The sequence below is a fragment of the Pteronotus mesoamericanus genome, unplaced genomic scaffold (assembly GCF_021234165.1).
Source record: "Pteronotus mesoamericanus isolate MK-2021 breed Mesoamerican mustached bat unplaced genomic scaffold, CSHL_Meso_final contig_173, whole genome shotgun sequence".
Taxonomy (NCBI): domain Eukaryota; kingdom Metazoa; phylum Chordata; class Mammalia; order Chiroptera; family Mormoopidae; genus Pteronotus; species Pteronotus mesoamericanus.
The window spans coordinates 4154022-4173975 of NW_026555072.1; the positions used below are offsets into that span (position 1 = coordinate 4154022).

General features: G+C 37.5%; 1 non-coding gene across 1 annotated transcript; it reads right to left on the bottom strand.

The window, feature by feature from the left end:
* Positions 1-583: 583 nt before the first annotated feature.
* On the bottom strand, positions 584-690 carry LOC129065300 (U6 spliceosomal RNA). The gene has a single exon (XR_008528565.1). It is a non-coding gene; the product is annotated as a U6 spliceosomal RNA (small nuclear RNA).
* Positions 691-19954: the final 19264 nt, after the last annotated feature.

Genomic DNA, 19954 nt, shown 5'->3' on the forward strand with positions numbered 1-19954 from the left:
CTCCTCATTTACTTAGTGAATTTGATTTTTTTCTTGGTAAACCCCAAATGAAATCTTTGACAAGGGTGAAAAATAGAAAAGGAAGGAAAGGATTATATTGAGACTGAGGTAAGCATAACAGTATAGCAAAAGAGCTTGAAAAATTGAGATGTGGAGGGCAAATACAGTAACTCTGGCACTGTTAGTAGTGACTTGATGAGTAACTTATACATAGATTTACCTTTACTTAGAAGCTGCTACCCCATCTACTTCCTCAGAGATGCAGTGTTTCTCCAATGGAGGAGAGACAAAAGAATTTGGTTTATGATATGCTGCTTAATCTAATATTTGGTTCTTATGTACTCACTTAACAGAAATGTATTGAACACGTATGTTAGACTCTGGACAAGAGGATGGGAACAGTGCAGTAGGCAAGGCAGACTCCAATCCCTCTTTTTGTGTGTGTGTGTGTGGGGGGGTATTTGATATTTTCAATTATTTATTTATTTTTTCAAATACATTTGTCTCTGCCTACCCCCCAACACTTTCCCTTGCCCCCTCCCTCCCTCAACTCTTCCCCTTTGGTTTTGTCCATGAGTCCTTGAAAAATATGAAACGCTTCATGAATTTGCATGTCATCCTTGCGCAGGGGCCATACTAATCTTCTCTGTATCGTTCCAGTTTTAGTATATGTGCTGCCGAAGCAAGCACTCCAATCCCTCTTTTAATGTTGGAACGTATACTGGTCTGTAGGTATAGAATCTTCTGCTCACAGGGAATTTGGGAGATGGGTGTTAAGAAATATCTGTCATGGTAAGCAGAGGTACATGTTCTGAAACTTGCCCTGGCCTCCCACTCTTGTTTTTATTTGATATTTTAGCCCTGGAGGCATCTTGTTTGAGAGTCCCCCATCTTCATGTATCTCCCTTAAAAGAGAAAACCCTATGGAATGGTGTGGTGGGGCTTGGGTGAAATCCAGGACAAGAAGCCATGCTGAGATAAGAAGTGTGTCTTCCTGCTAGTGAGCAGTGCTCTTCAGCTATGCACCTTCATCCTTCATCCAGCCCTTCTCAGGCTGCAGCTGCACAGCTAACTAACTGCACACATGCTGCCTGTTCTTCAGGATTGGACTTTAAGTCAGAAAGGGGAAATCATTGTGCCAGTTTTTTTAATCCTCTCATCCATGAACCCTCTGTTTCTGACCTCTGCTCTTTTTTTGTCCTTTGAGCACACCTGGGGCACTGTTTCTGCCTCCACATTTGTGTCTTTTTAGTTCTTCCCACCTAGTGGGCTCTCTCCTACCTGCTCATGAGTGATGCTCACCTTGGAAAGCACACCCCTCTCTCCTTCTTGAGTGCTCCAAAGCTAAGCACTGCTCTGAAGGCTGAGCACTGGCAGTGTTCAAGGCTGGGGTCAGACATCAGAGAACAGAGCTTCTACCAAATCACTTGCTTTGATCTGTTTTATATATTGGGCTTTCTGGTAGATTTCCTGTGAAGAAAACATTCCAAAGTTTAAGGTAATTAATTATTAATTACCTTTCATTAATTTAGAACCTACATGTTACCTTACTATTCATTATCTTTCCTAATATTTGTGCCTGGTCTTTACAGTTGTGTCTTGCATTTTGGAGGGTATGGTGTCTATGTGTGTGTCTACTGTCCCAGAGCCCAGCCTGAGACCGCATATATAGTAAGGTAAAGGATAATTTCTGCATGAGCAAATCAATATTTCATTTATTAATCATCAGAGCACAGTGTTTATAAGTGATACAAGTTTAAATTTTAATAACCCTGAGACTCTCCTTCTGAACGCACACTTATTCCTTGCTCCTCTTTAAAATGTGTATAGTTTTCAAGATGGAAGCTATCCATACCATCATTTCTTTATTTCTCTCATCTGTGGAGTTCTGTCTCTTTAACTCTAGGGCTAAAAGTAAGGGACAGGTTGTGACAGGCCTGGTTGGAACAGCCCTGGGAGCCGCAAGCCTCCTGATGTGGGGGAGGCAGAGAGGGATGGGCATTTTGATAGCATTCAGGGTAGAGACCACAGTCCCTGCAGAAATACTGTGGGGATTTCCAGACTCTCCCTCTAAAAAACACAGTATTTACCACATGGCATCTCTAATTGAGCAACTAAGTACCATTTAGGGGAGATCCCACATCCCAGGGTAACATGGAAGAATGGGTAAGCTGACTGTTGGGAGTCCTGATTTAATTGTTAACCCCACCACTTGCTAAAAAGAAATTCAGCAGTAATTGAACTTTTCTAGTTTTCTTTCACTTAAATGGAAGAGTCCTCACAGCATGATTTCCTCATAGGTGGTAGATCTCTTCTCTCTTACTCAGAAGACAAAGCTTTATGCCAGTGTTCCTCTTAACTTTCAGAAGAGGTCACTAAACCTCAGAGAGTATGGGGATGGAAGGCTTCGAGGCAAGCATTATACAATTTATTTCAAGTCTCTGCCTTACCCTCACATGTGAATTTTGTATGCATTATATGTCTGTTTTTATATCAAAACAATTTAAAAATTATTTTTCAAAGTACACTATTTAATGTCCTCAAATGTTGGAGTAGAGCTTATGCTCCAAGGATGTATGATATGTTGAGTCCCAGGTTTTGTGAATTCCCAAGAGGGTCCTCATGCTACTTCTCTCTAATTCATTTGTGGTTAGTTTTAAATTCCAAGATGGAGGCTAAGACTTTATATTTTTCCATATAGCAGTTCACTTTGCCCTCCCAGTAACCCCGTGAAATAGATACTATTGATTACCTTCATTTTACAGACAACAAGCACAGAAATGTTCGGCAAGTAACCCGCAGTTTAGTTTGTAGACTTTTGCTTTGCAGTCCATGCTCTTAACCACATTGCTGTCTGCCTCTAGATTAAGCCTGTTGATGTTTTTTGTTATTGATAATGGTCTAAGAATTTAGATGCTTCTTTTCACAGTCACTACCTGACACATCAATTTTGCAATAAATTTTAATGTCGTTTACAGGTTACTAATTTGTCGAGCTCAAGAAGCTCAGTGGTTGGCCTTGGTGTCCTCAGTTACCTAGAACTTGGTCAGCCTCAGTTCTATGGCCACAAATAGACTCTACCTGATGACCACCAGCTTGTCAGGTCAGCTGAGAGGTGGTACACAGGGAGTACCTCTGACTAGGGTGATAAATGCCACTACTAGTGAGATACTCAATCTGAAGTTTGTTTTGTGATTCCAGGTGACATATCTGATAAATCACGTAGTTGGGTGTTTCCAAACAATGTGACTAAGATACAAAAAATACTAATATTAAAGTTGCTATAGTTGCTTTGCAGTATTATTTGGCATTGATGCACTTTGCTTTGAATCAATTGTGTTTCTTAGCTGTGTAAACAAAAATCAAGTTCCATTTATTACTCAAAGTTTTGTTTAACGCTTGTGGTTTAACGTTTGCCAGATATTTCAATATATTGCCAGAAATTACTCTGTGTGACATCAACAACAAAGGTTTTCTGTTTCTTTCTTTTTAAAATCTGTTTCTTTAGTTATTAAAAACAATTTGGATTGGAGCTAGAGGCTTACTATATCTAGCATGGCAAGAGAAACAACAAAAAGTCACAGAGAACAAACTAATCCATGTCTAAAGAGGTCTTGAACAAAGGTATGATATAAAATTTACCTTCCACATATTCCTACCTCTGACATACCTCCATGGGTACTCATGGGGCTGTTTTCCTCTACTATCACCAAAGTGCAACCTCTCCATGGCACACTGGGTCCTATCCTGTTTCCTATCGAGGCTTCTCCAATTACCCATGTGTTCCCCAGCATCATCATCCATTTCTCCCACTCACATCCCCTTTCAGCTACTGTGCTACTTCTCTTTGAAATTATTGTCTCTGTTTATTGCCTTGAATACCTCTCCTTCCATTGTCCATTTTCTTCACTCCACTTAGGCTTCATGTCGCTCTATCCCCTCAAAATGTCTCTTGTCAAAAGTGCCCAGGACTTCCACATTTCAAATCCAGTGATGAGTCCCCAGTTCTTACCTTATTCATCCTGCCTGCAGGAGTGGACCAACCTGCTCCTGCCATCTCCCTTGAAATTGTTTTCTTCACTCATCTTCCTTGATTCCACACTTGGTGTTCTGGTGTTCCAGAGGGTGTTTTTTGCCTGTATGTATCTTTTGCTGATTCCTTCTAGCATCAGCTCAATCTGTTCATATTCAAGTGCCTCAGTCTTTCTATCACTTTTCTATCTGTTCTTCTCCCAAAGTCAAATTAATCTCCTGGCTTTAAATACCACTTAAACATTGATGATTTCATCTTGGAACTCTGTTCATTTTCAACCTCATGTCTGCTTGGATGTCTAGTTGACATCCAACTAGTTGACTTCTGTATTCTGCCAGAGATTTCATGATCATCAGCTAGCATATTTTGCATTTATTTTTTAAAATTTTTATTTATTAGAGAGAAGGGAAGGAGAAAGAGAGGGGGAGAAACATCAATGTTTCTTCTCATATACCCCCTACTGGGGACCTGGCCCACAACCCAGGCATGCGTCCTGACTGGGAATGGAATTGGTGACGCTTTGGTTCGCGAGCCAGTGCTCATTCCACTGAGCCACACCAGCCAGTGCTGCATTTATTTTATCGTGTGTCCTTTCCCCTCTCGACTAAGTAACTCCATGAGTTCAGGGACTTTGTCTCTTGTTAATAGCTATACCCCCTAAACCTAGTGTGGAATCTTGAAGTTACTGTACTCAAATTTTTTTTGACAGAATAAGTGAATTACCTGGATTAAGTGATCAGAAATAGGCTATAGGAAATGAGGATTTGCCCTGGCTGGGAGAAAACCTGCAACATCTCTGATATTTCATATATCCTAAGATACCCCCTCTACCCACTCTTCATATTTGACCATTTCTAAGATTGGGATGCATATTAGAATGGATAACCTCTCTGAATTGCCATCTGTCAGATAGTGGTCATGATGCAGTTGCTGTTGCTGATACATTAACAAAGTTGGTCATAGCTGTTCTCATGGCCAGCCATTTAGTTGAGTTGTATTGTTGGTTCTGTATATGGCTGGGGGTACCTGCTGTTTGATATGCTCTTAATAAGATTACATTTATTGAAATGATATTTTATTTGCGTTGAAACAAAATGTAACTGTACTCAGAAGGAAAGGCATGAGAACAATAGGGAGTAGATATGAAATTAGTGAAGCAAATGTTCATTATTAGAGAAATGACTGAAATCCAACATGTTCTTTCAAAGCAATAATCAGGAAAATACATGTACTTGAAGCTGTGTTATTTGTTGCTGATATATATGCAGAAGGACTTCTAGACACATGCCAAGCAATGCAACTGAGGGCAGGAAAAATTACCAAATATCCCAGAAAAACACAGTAAGAAGCTAGTTTGACTGTCAATTCAGAGCTGTCTTTAAGGCATTGTCTCATAGTTAATAGGCAATGTTTGTCTCTTTTCTCATGCTACATGAAAGAATGGAGTGCTTACAATTAATGACATTTCAGGTTGGATAAAAGAGAATGAGTCTCTTTTCAAGATCCTCAAATTATAAAACTAATATATAAATCTTATTTTTGTCATTTTAATTATTAATTTACATTTTAGTTTTTAAGATACAAAATGTTACTTTTTCATGTGCTTTAAACAAAAAGAGAGAGTTTTGGCCCAGATACTGGGGTTATGGTGTCTTGGTTTTCCTATTGAATGTCTTTCTCCAACATTAAGTAGAGAGCTAGCATTATTGGGACTAATTATCCAGAAATTAGTTTTCACTTTGGTTTGTTATGATTAGTTTGAAGAGAAATTTTTCAGACACCTGCCGGTTTTGTTTTTCAACTCTTTCTTTTTAAATAATTATAGGCTCCTAAGAAGTTAACACAAAATAGTATGGAAAGAGTTTGCAGATCCATCACCCAGCTTTCCCCCATGGTAACATCTCACATAACTATAGTACAGCTGCAGTTTTTAATGGATCATATTTCTCTCTTTCAGTGACCTGTTGGGGTGTAAATAGAAAGGAAAAGTAGTTTCGTCATACTGTACAACCAGCCACCCCACTTTAGTGGAGGGTTCCTAGTCACAGGAGGCGAGAACAGAGACTGAGATGTTATAGAGGGATTCGGACATTGTCACCTCACAGAGAAACTAATCAGGTTAAATTAATTTGTGATTCTCCAACAGAAGAACTCTCCATCAATTTGCTTCAGCACAATCTCTTTTTTAAACTAAATTGTTTTAGAGCAATTTAAAAAGCTCTGTAAAACTCTTGAAATAGATCAAGTGGGAGTTCTAAAATCACAGGATTAGGAAAGACCTCAGGTCAGCTACCAATTGGATAGAGTGACTTCCCCTTTAACACTACTGCCAGGTTTCTATCCCAGCTCTTTCTAAGACCCTCCTATGCCTAGGGCCTCAGTCCAGTTTCCATATGACAGGACTTTTCTCACCCACATCAGACAATGGACACGTACCTCTCTGTACTTTCCTTTCCCTCCTTCCACTTATATACATCTAGATCCTTTAATCCAGCAGTTTCAGGCCCCCTCACTGTAGCCTCAGCCACTCTCCACAGGCTGCAGTTTTTTGATAGCTTAGCCACATCTTAGAGAGAGAAAAATGATGGATTAGGTATATTAGGGAATAAACTGAAAGCTGCATTATAGGAAAATTGGGACAGAGGACTTGGTACAAGATTAGAAACAAAAGCTCATAATTAAAATCATTTTAAAAATGAAATAGTAATTTCCTTTTCTTGTGTCTAATTCCCATTTCTGTTTATTCCCCTTTACAAGCCAGAATTCTAAGGTGTGGTCTGCATTGTGCGGGATTCTGACACTCCCATCTTGTTTTGTCTCACTGACTCCTTTACGTCATCACCTCCCAACCAAAGAGCACCACGACCATCACTTTCACCTCCACCATTGGCCTTGCGTGGGTCCCTGGCCTTCAAATTGTCTTCACTTTTGTTTTTTTCTTCTTACTGCTAGAAAAAAAAACAAGGTCACCTTAGCATAGTTAGCAACTGATGTATAAAAGTAATAAATTCATTTATGCCTTTGAACATTCCAGGTCTTTCCATGTAAAATGTTAGAATGTAGTAACCACCCCTCCACCTACCCCAGATTTAGTATACTGGGGAGCAGGAAAAAAAACCCATGTAGAGTACCCTCAAGGACTCTTCAGAGGACTTGAACTCTGAGAATTGATAAGACTTATTTTTCAGTGTCTTCTGCATTTACTATTTAGAACATTTTTAAAAAGATAAAGAACTAAAATATGTATTGAAAATCTGTGGATACTTCTAGCCTCTTGCAACAGACAGAGGTCAGAATATGACAAAATTGGGTTTGACATTATTTCTACTACCTAAGAAACTAGAGATTTTAAGTAGGGAGAGTACTGACTTGAAAGGTAAAAAGTTAAATACTGCAATATTATTAACTTGGCTGGGGTAAGGTGGCAGGGAAGTTAAAGGCTCTGGGTAGGGAAATCTAGTCACCTAGTCTGAAAACAGATCTGGCTCATTTTATATGGACCTCATATTGATATATCTTTGTGGATTATGAAAATATATCTTGACCAAATCTCCAAAATGTTAATGGTATATAAGCAGATTTGGAAATAGTTAAACCTGGGATACAAATTGTCATCTCCAAAGAACTTGTCATTACAGATTAAAATTTCCAAACTGAGGAACACATAGACATGGGAAAGTTAAAAGCTTTTCCTTACTCACAGTGGTCTTGAAATAATTTATTTGGAGATTCTATAAAGGTTGTGCTAGCACACATGCACACCCAAAAAAACCCACCATTCCATAAATAGAAATACATTTTGAAAAACCTGACTGTGGTAAGACACTATTCTTTTTGAGCTCCCATATGCGGAATATTTTATAAGGGTACTAGGTTCAGAGGTAGCATTTGCCTATCTACGGAGTATCCACATCCATGTTTAAAAGGAAAAAAAACACCAAGGGTAGATAACAAAAGAGACAATGCATTTTAGCTTGTTGGTGTGGTAAAAAATGTAAATGTGTCAGTAAAGTTCAAAATATGCTCTCTTGACTTACTAATGCACAGACTTGCCAAAGAGTAGAAAATATTTGCTCAATCTAGCCTTTCTCTTTAGATAGCCATTTTTTCCTTCCGTGGTAATATTTATAGTCCACAAATTACTAAACAGATTAAAAATATGGCAGAAAAGGAAGTTGCCTTTCTCTAAGTTTGGTTACATATGTACACTAAATAAATGAACTATGTTCTTATTCTCTACGTAAATTCCAAAAACCTGATTTTATGTTTTGATCAATCTCTTTGTCAATATTACTTCTAATAAATTCTTATGTTGATGAGGATCCACTTATTTCAGTATAAGGCAGTTCAAAAGTTTTGTATGACAACTTTATTTTCACTGAAAACTATTATGAAAGGAATGCCCACTTCCCCCCAGGGTTTGTTATTGTATGCAGCATTCCTGTTGGAATGCCTTTGAGAGATTAAACTCATTTCTGAACAATTGTTTTCATAAAATTAGTATTTTGTTTCCAGCACTCATGGCTAGATAGTGTGTAGCCTGTTCTCTACCCATTATTAGCCACTTTGTTTTCACACTTATCTCCAAGGGCCAAAGATTATCTCACAGAAGCTCCGAAATAATTCCTGTTTCTGAAATTTATGTGTAAAAGGGAATATTAAAGGGAAGATGGTGAGAATCAAGTTCAAAATCTTAAGAATTTTTGTAAAGGATTATATTGATTAACAAAAGCTCTCTGGCATTTTCTGGCAGACATGTAAGTGAAGGCAATGATTGCAATTAATTTTTAGTAAGTGCCGCATATTTGATAATTGCTCTGATTCATGCTATTATGTTCCTCTTCCTTCACCCACAGCAAAACAAGCTTAATTTGATTCATGCCCTTAGGAAGAAAAAAAGCCTAAGATTACTCACATGGCTATGATTCAGCTCTTGGCTCCTACCACCTCCTCCACCTCCTACCCCTCCTCCCTTTCTCCCACCCTGCCTACTCCTTTACTCACTCCTACCCAGTGGCGTTGCCATCAAAAAACTGAGTCAGTCCGTTCTTTATAAAGTGGGTGGGGAAAGAAGACAACTAATAAAACTTTTCTGAGTGGAGTATACTGCTTAGATCTGAAATCATTGTAGGAAGACCAGTAAAGTGCCTGCTTATATAACATGAAAAGCCTGAAACAGAGACAGACTCTCATAAAGAAATGTTCAGATTATCTTACATAAGTCTAGATATAGTTTGTGTGTAAGCCTGTAGAGACATACACATAGATGCATAGTTAGGTTTCTATGAACATTTTCTAATAGGTATACAAAACTAATTGTCTGATCTCAAAGTAGGATACTTTGCTATAATCAGAGAGTAAATCAAGCAGCTATCCAAAGATTTTTTTGATGTCTGTAAAGCATAGATGATAAAATCACTTTGTCAGCCTTCAAATGAACAGGATTCCCCTCCCCCTAGGAGTTGGAAGATTGGTTTTGAGGGTGGCAACTCATCCTCAGTGAGCTGATGGTGGTGGCAGACATTTTTGAAGCTGCAATTTCTGTTTCTTCCTTATACTTTCTTATTCCCATTCTACAGATGCTGTAAATGCCTTGATGAAATAAAAGGAGTTTCCTAAGTCCCTCCTAAAGCCAGTATTGGAACCCAGACTGTCTGTCTGCATCCTGATCTGTAGTAGTGGTTTATGGGAACTTGACACAGTTGGATCATTTGGTATTTAGAGATTGCCTGGGGACAGGAGTGGTGAATGAGAGGATGCTTTATGCTGGAGTTCCAAACCTTCCTTTAACTGAACTGTTAAATCAGGTCTCTGGGCGTCTTCAAGCTGAGCTCCCACACGGAGATGAGGGGAATCATTTATAATCCTAACCACTTTCTTTCCATTTTGTTGGCTTTCCCTCATTATGTTACCATCTGTCTCAGAAACATTGCCTGGATAAAGACAAGTTAGAGCAGTTTCTCACCCTCAAACAAAACATAGAATTACTTCTCTTATCCTCCAGAGCAGTGTGGAGCACCATGTTTGACGAATTCCATTTTTATAAAACTTGCCTGTACTTCAGAGGTATCTAGTTGCTGTCCTTTTTTATCATTCTTTAAATATGTTATATGCTGGCTGGGAATCATTAGCTTTTGTTACTGAAGGGTTTGTGGGATGCTTGAATTTTTTTCATATAGTTTTCAGATAGAAATCCATGTAGTTTCTCCTTTAAGAAATGAAATTTCTTAATGAAAGACAGCATAGGAGAAGAATGTATGTTGAGGCTTCTTTCTGTACCCCTCACACCCCCTCCAACTCCATAGTTTTCCCTTAGACTAACTGGTGGAGTTTTATGTTATGACCCTGTGGAAAGAATAAACAGTGGATCTTGGGTACCTTTTTCTGGGTCTGAAACCACTTCCTTGCACTCCCATTTGGGGGCCTGTTGTTGATATCAAGGGCAGCACACTACCCTGGACAGAGCTGTAGTGTTTCACTCAGTTTTTGACCTGTTCATCATCTTTCCCGGCTGATGAGTTTCTATATCTTGACCCATTTGGGCTGACTAGATTGGAAGTTCTTGAATATTTTTCCTGGCTGACCCTGGCTCGATTCTGCATTTGCTTTGAAAACTCCGAGAAGTTTGGACAGAAAGGCCCAAACAGATGTCAGATGTAAAATCAGATGCATATTTAAATCACTGAAACTTTGGGAGGAAAATATGAAGTGGCTAGACATTTGTCATCATTAATGAAATTGCTACAAGTGAGTCTTTTAAAAAAGTTATAGAATTGTATTTTTCTTGGGCAGAAATGTTATTTAGGGAATTGCTAAGATGTGTATTAATCCAAAACAATGATGCAAAGAACAGTCAAGGGATAGAGACTGGATGATAATGAATAGTATAGCCAACCATACATAGTGCTTACTATTTGTCAGGCAGCCACTGTCTTTACATATACAGTTGATTCATAAACAAAGTGGAGGTTAGGGGTATAAATCTCCTGCATAGTAAAAAATCCACGTATAACTACAGCATTAGCTTTTTAATCCAGATGCCACAGTTAGGAGTGGCAGAGCCAGGCTTCAGACTTTTAAAATGTTGTAGATTCTTGAAGATGCCAGAAGTTTTAGGTGTTTGATTTTATGAACAGTCAGTTTTCAGTCAGTGTTTACTTCCACTGAAAGCCATATAATTATAGAACTTATGTTCTCTTTCTATCATAGAAAGGGAACTTTTAAAAAAATGATCTTATTTATTTATTTGTAGAGAGAGGGAAAGGGAAGGAGAAAGAGAGGGAGAGAAACATCAGTGTGTGGTTGCCTCTCAAATGCTCCCTACTGGGACCTGGCCCACAACCCAGGCATGTACCCTGACTGGGAATCGAACCAGCTAGCCTTTGGTTCACAGGCTGTCACGCAATCTACTGAGCCACACCAGCTGGGGCAGAAAGGTAACTTTCTTTAAGCCAATAAATTTTTACTCAAAAAAGTCAATGGCTAGATTAACATCTCTCTGTTGAAATAATGAATTTTAATAACTGAATGAGAACTATGTACACATATTTAAAATAGAAACATTTCAAAAGTATAATTTGGAAATGTGTTTCTAAATAGTTTTGTGTCCATTTAATTTCTGAGAATCAATTCTATATTTAAATTTAATGTGGGGGTTTATTCCAGTATAACCCTAAAGGGAATCTTTTAGTAAAGTGAACAGTCAACTCCTGATTTAACTGCTTTTCCCTGTTTCAGGGTGTATACCTTTTCTCTGCTGTCTTCTACCAATGTGAAAATCAGATATTTGAACATTTTACATATTATAGAAATAGAAAATGTTTTATGTATTATAACAAAATTAGTTATCCTTCAAGGCATAATCAGCAATAAATGTCAAGCCTTGGTCCGAGAAGTTGCTGAGTTTGTTCAAGGTAAAGGAAGTATGCTGAAAAGAGATAACTAGTTAAACTGCTCAGATCGAGCCTTCCATATTATTTGTGTGGGGAATCGCACTTCTAATTACTGCATTTATTCCATGTAATACTGCCCCCATATTAGTGGTAAACTTTTTACTGAAGAGGAAGACTTTTAGACATGCCAACTTATTTAATTGGAATTTTCACAAGTGACATTATGATGATTTCAAGTTTTGCTTTTGTTGCTTTTAAGCAGGTTGGGATTAAAAGATTATCGTGTGTGTGTGTGTGTGTGTGTGTGTGTGTGAGAGAGAGAGAGAGAGAGAGAGAGAGAGAGAGAGATGGTTGTATTTCATGTGTGTTAGTAGCTCAGATTAGAATGTGAATTGAAGTAAATGCAAAAGTGAAAGCTGCAACATGGCTCTCATGATCCCCACCACTTCCTGAAGAACCTGTCACGTGGGCTCCAGACTTAGAGACTTAAGACCCTAGAATGGAAAGAGTCCTTCATGGGAAAAGCCTACAGTAGAGCTACATGTATACAATCTGTTTACAGCTGTCATGTGAACTCAAACATTTGGCAGCCTCAGTTGTAAAGTTTTCAACAAATAATTCTGAAGTTTTAAATATTTGGAAATAGAACTAGAAGCTTGCCATACCTTAAAAGTAATGGTGTAACTTTATCGTTTACATGATCCAGTTCTTGAAACCATTTAGAAGGTGCATTCTGATCCTGAAATGTACAAGTTATAAAAGAAAAATGTGAGCTTGTCAAATTAACTACAATCATCAGCCTAATAAAACTGAGTCACATCCAAATGGGCTGCACTTACGCTACCCTCCCATTCTAGGGAAAATATGTCTGGGGGAGGCAGTCTGAGTCATCACCTGGTTTGTTTGACATACACTTCCTTCCATAAATTGGGAATGGCAAGCAGCGCAGTGTTCTGGGCTTGTCTCAGGGAAGGAGCTGTTGCAGCTTTGCACAATCAAAATAGGGCCTTTAGGTTTAAAGGGTGAAGCTGAGCCCATATTTTGGCTTCACGTATTGGTGGTAGGGAGGAACCAGCAGACCCTAACAAAGAACATTTGTAAGTACAGTTTAGGAAGAGTGTGTCATAGAAAATGGTAAGTGTGTTCACAGTTTAATTTTTCTTGGGACATAAAATATTTAAGAAATAAATTAATGGTGTTAAAAATAAATTAAGAGCTAGTTTACTAACAGGGAGGCTCATTTGCTTAACAAGAATATTCTTGATTTGAACAGTCTAAAATGATTACATGAGAGAGAAGGAGGGTGAGAGGCATATGATTTGATAGTTACCACACAAATTTGTCCTGACAGTGTTTCATTTTGTCTGATTTATCCAACCATTTTGGAAGAAATGTATTTCATTTATGAAACTTTTCCATGGCAAACTTTGAATCTCCTTTAGGGGTATTTTGAGAGGATGGAGAGAGAAGAGGTTTGTATGTCTCACACACTCTCAATGTGGCTTTGCAGAGAGTCTCACTGTCGCTTTTTAAAATAAAGAAGTTTAGAATGTAAAATTGTTGTGAGGACTGCAGAGGAAGAGTAAGGAGGAGTGGTTCTATAGCTGAAGTGGGTTTGTAAATTCAGCCTCTGCTTTGGGATTATTTTTTAGTATGTGCCAGGCATTCCTCTCTTTTTCATCGAGACTTGGTTGTGGCTCTCTCTCTGTGTGAGGCTCGGGTGTTCCCTGTTTTAAAGCCGGAGTTGTCACAGCCTGGGCGTTTTCTGTTTCAGCTTATGGCTTTTTTTCTCTTTTCCTGAATGAGTGTCCTTTGTATAACCCCAGTAATTCAGAAATCCTGCAGTCATAGGGACTGCCCTGTCATGTGACTTAGGTACTAGGTGCTGCCTGCGATTGGTCAGCAGCTAATTGGCGGTCCCTATAAGAGGTCCTGCTTCTGGAGTCAGGCTGCTCTTCTGCCTGGGCTGCTGCTCAAGAGAGGCAGGGTGGGGGTGGAGGGGAGAGAGGGGTGAGTGTCCAGTGATTCAGCCACATGTGATAGATGACCAAGTGACTGCTTCCTTGGGGTCCATGCATCAGTGGAAGACACCCAATGGGTTGTGGCTGACTTGATCAAACTCTGGCTTCCTGAACTGGTAACTGTCACTTTAATATAGCTTACTGATTAAACTCAGAAAAATGCAACTAAAAATCTTTGCCAGGAACTTGTGTGGACTTACTCCCTGTCTCCCCCCGACTCCTTGTTTTTACTCATTTTGTCACAGGAATGAAATGCATTTAACTTCTTAGACAACTTTTGTAGGAAAAGCACTTCGTGTAATCTGGAACAAAGACATTTTATAATCAGATTTACCAAGCTGTGAAGAGGGAATTTAAATGAACGGAAGCAGCATTCTATCACCAGGAAATACTGCTTTATCCAGAATTGGTAAGTGAAAAGTGGCATTGCTCTCTAATGGATATCATATGGTATGTGTAGGAATTGTGAAATTGTTCGCAGACCCCCTAAGAACTGTGTTGAACCAGAGAACACATAAACAGAGTAAGGAATTCTAAAGAGTAGCAGCCCAAGAGTATAGCATAAAAGCTGAGAAGCAGCCAGGCAATTAAATTAACAAAGATGAACTGAGCATTACCAGTATAGCCAAATATATTTAATATAATTAGTTTGGCTTTTTCCCCTCTTTTACCTTTTCTGTTTTAAGGCAGGAAACAATCAAAATGAGTTGTTTGGTAGAGTCGCAGCATTGACTTCATGGATGTTGATTTCCATTTAGTCTGAATAGTATGCATGATTTTTGAAAAGATGCTTGTAGAATTAGTCAACTTGCCCTCCTTTTCAGTCCCTCTACCCAAGGATGTCAAGTATTTAGTTAGAACTGTACAAAATTAAAGTTTTAAGTAATGCGTTAGAAACATTTCCTACTGCTTATGAAAGGCAGATTAAGATGATAATAGGTTTTTTTTTACATTTGTATCATCAATTTTAAGATTGTTCTATTTGATTACATTAGTATAGCAAAAGGGTAATTACTTCTATATGGTACATTACATTTTGAGAGGTTCTGATTAACGGTTCTTACTAGTGTGACTATCTGTCTTTAAAACATTAAATTGTTTTCTACTCTTGAGTCTGAGCTGTCCTGTGTTTAAGATGTCCAAAAAAATACAATAAAGCTTTGGATACCTGTATTCTGTACAGTAAGTTCTTGTTCATGAACTCTAAGGGAACACAAGTTTATATTAGGTGTGAATGTCTGATTTTTTGACTTGGCTTCTTAAGAATTATTTGCTAGAAAAGTAAAATGGAATAAAAAACTAAAATTAGAATGATAGGCGGCTTCCTGATTTGACCAGTTTTTTATTGGTCAATAGAAGTAATCATGTGATGAATACTTATAGAATCATATGGTAGAGAATTGTTACTTAACTGCTAGCAATTATATAGGTAACTTTGGTGATCTCTTGTTATAAATATGAATACATATAATTAAAACTGCTACTATCAGAGTTGTAAGTTTTGGGTTACATAGCCTGTAATCTTATTTATCTTTTTAGTATCTTAAGCCAAATTGAAGGTTGAATCTGCATTTCTGAATTGGTTCCCATTCTGTTGCTTTCAAAACCTCTAAAATCCATAACTTGAAAGGGAAAAATGTATAATAAAAAACAGGATAGCAATGCTACAGCTTGTCTCTGGAACTAGAGTGGGATGAGGGTGGAGGAAAGAAAAATGAATCTATTGGGATTTATTAATCAGTTCTTATATACTTTGAGAACTTAAAAAAGTTATTTTCTCAGACTAATAGCTTTCAAAGACATAGATTAAAAAAAAAAAGATAACTATGGCCTTTAGGGGCAGGGCCTCCCATAAAATCGGATCGGAGATCCAAATGTGTGAATATTACAAATTATTTGACTTAATTAAGGTGTGACTGAGGATGTGGAAAAATGCTGCTCATTTCCTTAAAGTACATTAATTTATAGGTTTTATAGTCTTGAAGACAGAAAAATGGTGACAAAGCATTGAGATATTTACAGGTAATTTATATCCAACTGCTTGCTCGTATTCAGTGATTCCTAATTATTTTCAGCTCTGTATTTTATGTAAATACTTGGACAAAACATGATATTTAATAATCTGGCCAAAGACTTCCATGTTTAATGGAAAAAGGGCCTCTGTATAATTTATAGGTTTGATTCATCCATTTAGAACCCATTGTTCTGAACAAAAATATGATAGAAGCAGGTTGAAACAATAAATGCTGGAAAATATATTCCAGAAGAATTTTTTTAGCTCTACATTTTCGGTTCTCTTGTTTTAAAAAAATATATGTAAAATAATAACATAGCATTGTTATTCTCCATGGTGTTTATTGAGAGTATTAATATTTTTATATACTCTGTAAACAGCGTGCACATGCCTTTATGGGTATGTAAAGCTACAAACTAAAGGGAATCAGGTCAAGTGACAGACCTCAAAATACTTTTACCTCAAATTATATTTGGTATTTTCATAGTCAGAAATATAAACATTCTCTCTTTGGGCTTGTTTCTTAAATTTTTGATGAGGTATACAATTTTGCCCAATTTTTAAATTATTTTTTATATTACTTTTTAAGCCCCTGATTCCTCCCCTTCTCAGCAATCACCACACTGTGGTCCATGTCCGTAAGTCCTTTTTCTTTTTTTCCCAATCCCTCCATCAATTTTTTAAGGTATGTATATGTATTTGTTTATTATATATTTGATTGGAAGGGAGAGCTTAAATTGCTAGCAAAGTAAGTGGCTGTTTGTCAGAACCTAAATAAGCTTCATAGTGTTGTTCCTATGACAACTGAGGGATTGGGTGTTGAAATGTAGCTTTAAGTTCTCACTTAGGAAATGTCATTCAGACCTCCCACTACAGTCTCATTGAGTAGGAGGGTAATGAGAAGGGAAAAAACCACGAAGCAACATAAGTATCTCCATTTGTTTCATGTCTTCCTAACTTGCCTTTTGTGTATGAATCACTATGGGAGTGATAAACCTTAGGTCTTGAACAAAGCAAAACTTCAATATAAAATAAATGGAAAGGGGTCAGAAAAATTGGAGAAGGTAAATAACATATGAGGGCAATAGTCAGGAGAAGTTGTCTTCTATGGATTTTGTTAATCTCTTATCCAGTGCTGATCAGCAGTGAGAACATCTTGAACTGGTTATTGTATAGCTCTTCAAGAGCTTCAAATATTTCCTTAAAATGCAATGTAGAGAAAATTATTTGGGAAGCAGGATAATTTACCACTTTGGCATCACATTTATTTATCTCCCCTAGACTGATTACAGAGGACACTGTATTCTTTTAATGTATATGCTTTTAAGTTAATTATTTGTCATTTAATAGCTTATCTTTTTTTCTAGGGGAAAGATAAAGTTGTGCTATTAAAGCAGTGGTAAAACTTAGGTATTTTACCCTGTGTTCAAAAATTACTTTTAAAAACCCTTAAAGATTGTTTGAGATCTGTTGTTTGTGGAAATGATTTGGTTGACTGAGAATTTTATGGCACACTGTATTGGGGGCAGAAGTTGTTTAGACTTAATATTTGGGATATGTTAGTTATTCTGTGTGGATTTTCCATGCTTAAAGAGCTTCCTACTCTCTACTCCTAAATGGTTTTGACTTCTTTTTTTGGTCAGTAGCATGTAAAGAAGTTAGAAAGGAAAAATAGACTTCAATAGGTTTTATCCCTTATTTAATATGTAGGTTCACTATCTCTTCTGAAATCCAAAAAGACCTGAAAACCAAACGATTTTAATGTCAAAAATTTGGCAGCAAATTGTAACCTGAACTAATGTGAAACTATTTGTAGTCTTCATTTATCCCACTTAGAATTAATGTTAGTATGTTTTATTATAGCAATTTTAATGTGTTTGATCATGGAGTGCTGCACTAGATCCTCTCCCCTAGGAGTCTTCTGTAGTTAGAATAGTCACCCTATTAAATTTATAAAATCATTGTAAGAATTATCAATCTGAGGGTCAGATAAGGGTTTGTGGACTTTCAATGACTGATACGCATAGAGCTCATATTATGTGCTAGGCACTACTCCAAATGAATACTGGCATCTAGAACAGTTCCTGGCACATAATAGATACTCAGTAGATGTGTTTTGGTATAAAATACTTCATATATATTAACTTACTTAATCCTCACAAAAACTATATGTGGCCAATATGATTATCTACATTTTGCATGGGAAAATAGATGCACAGAGAGATAAAGCAACTTGCCCAAAGTAAAATACAGCCAGGAAATTGTAGCGCCAAGATTTAAAAGCAAGCAGTCTAGCTGCAGTCTGCTCTTGCTGAGTCCACTTCAGATATGAAAAAGGCTTGGAGATGTGGGACTAGAACTCTTGACTGAATCAGAAAGACGTTTCAGCTGTTTCCTTTATTCCTTGTCACCCTCTGCCTGGTTTCATCAAAAGCTGATGACTTTACCGCCATGGTCATTACCAGGGGCCTGCAGTGGAATGCTTATAACAGGTTCTCCTGGGTGGGAGTGTGGGAGTTCCAGGAGGCTTAGAGGTTCCTAGTCTCTTTATAGTTTTCCCAACATTGATCTCTATCAATGGCCTGACTTCTTTATCTGGAAAAATTAAGACACACAAAATAATTCTTTCCTTAGCCCCAAGAAAATTATCCTGAACAGGGGATAAAGTTATTGTGAAGATATTCTTGGGGCCATTAACCCCAGGAGGGAGGTCTGGGCTTTGAGGAAAGAGGGCATGGGTCACTTCGGGGTGGGTGCATTCTCTGGGGTGGGTGCGTTCTATGGTGTGGGAGATACACTAAGACAAAGGAAGGGCCCCTAGGGGGAAATCGGGCAGCCTATGGAACTTGAGCTGCATGACTCTGAATCCCTGAAAAGATACTTTTAACCGTAAGTACTTCTCAAGAAAATACATAAAATGTCTCTCCAATACCTATATATTTCTAGGGATAAAAAAATTCATTCAATGCTAATAGCAGCCTCCCCATTCTGTTTTCCAAATTCCTGATTCTTCTGCCCTACTTAATTTTCTTGTTAGCACTTATCTCTGACATTGTATGCTTTAGTTATTTATTTGTTTGGCATTTTAGTGAAACATTAGCATTAATATCTTTGAACAAATGTAAAGGTCGAAATTTATTTCCCTTCGATCTCCACCTTCAAGCTAATTTCCTCCTATCAGTCTCAGACTGCTGTAAATAATGAAAAAATTTTTTTGCTCATTGGATTTGTCTCATTATTAGTTACCATTTTTATATTCATAGCCATGGTGATTTCTTTTTCTTAAACTGTTTTGGTTGTGCGATCAGAATTTGGAGAACTCACAACTTCATTCAGGAGAGGAAACAGCCAAATTTGAATATAATCAGGGAGTATTTTTAAATTCAAGAAGATTGTAATTACTAAGGAGAACATGCAAAGTAAAATACTTTTGTATTTTATGAACTACCTTTGACTTAGAGAACTGGGGAACTATACATAACATGTATTCCACCCAGAAACACCTTACTTGCTACCCTTTTCCTTTGAAAAATTAAAAATATCAGTATCAAACAACTGTTCTATATGTTATGTGAAAAGATGCAAGTGGTTTAATCTTGGACATTCCCTGGTTCAAATTCTTAAATTCTCAAGTGTAATCTGTTGTCTCTCAATCTTACATTTATTATAGTTTATACATTCTAAAGTATTAAAGATAATATAAAACAAAATTTTAAAATACATATATTCTCTGTAAATAATGTGATCATGTAAATACATCATTTGAATGCTTATATACTTGATTTTCTTTTACATTCTTTTAAAAAAAGATTTTATTTATTTTTAGAGAGAGGGGAAGGGAGGGAGAAAGAGGGAGAGAACCATCAATGTTTGGTTACCCCTCTCTCTCCCCCACTTTCTCCCCCCTCCCCCGGCCCCCTGACCTGGTCTGCAACCCAGGCATGTACCCTACTCTGGGAGTCGAACTGGCGACCCTTTGTTTCACAGGCTGGTG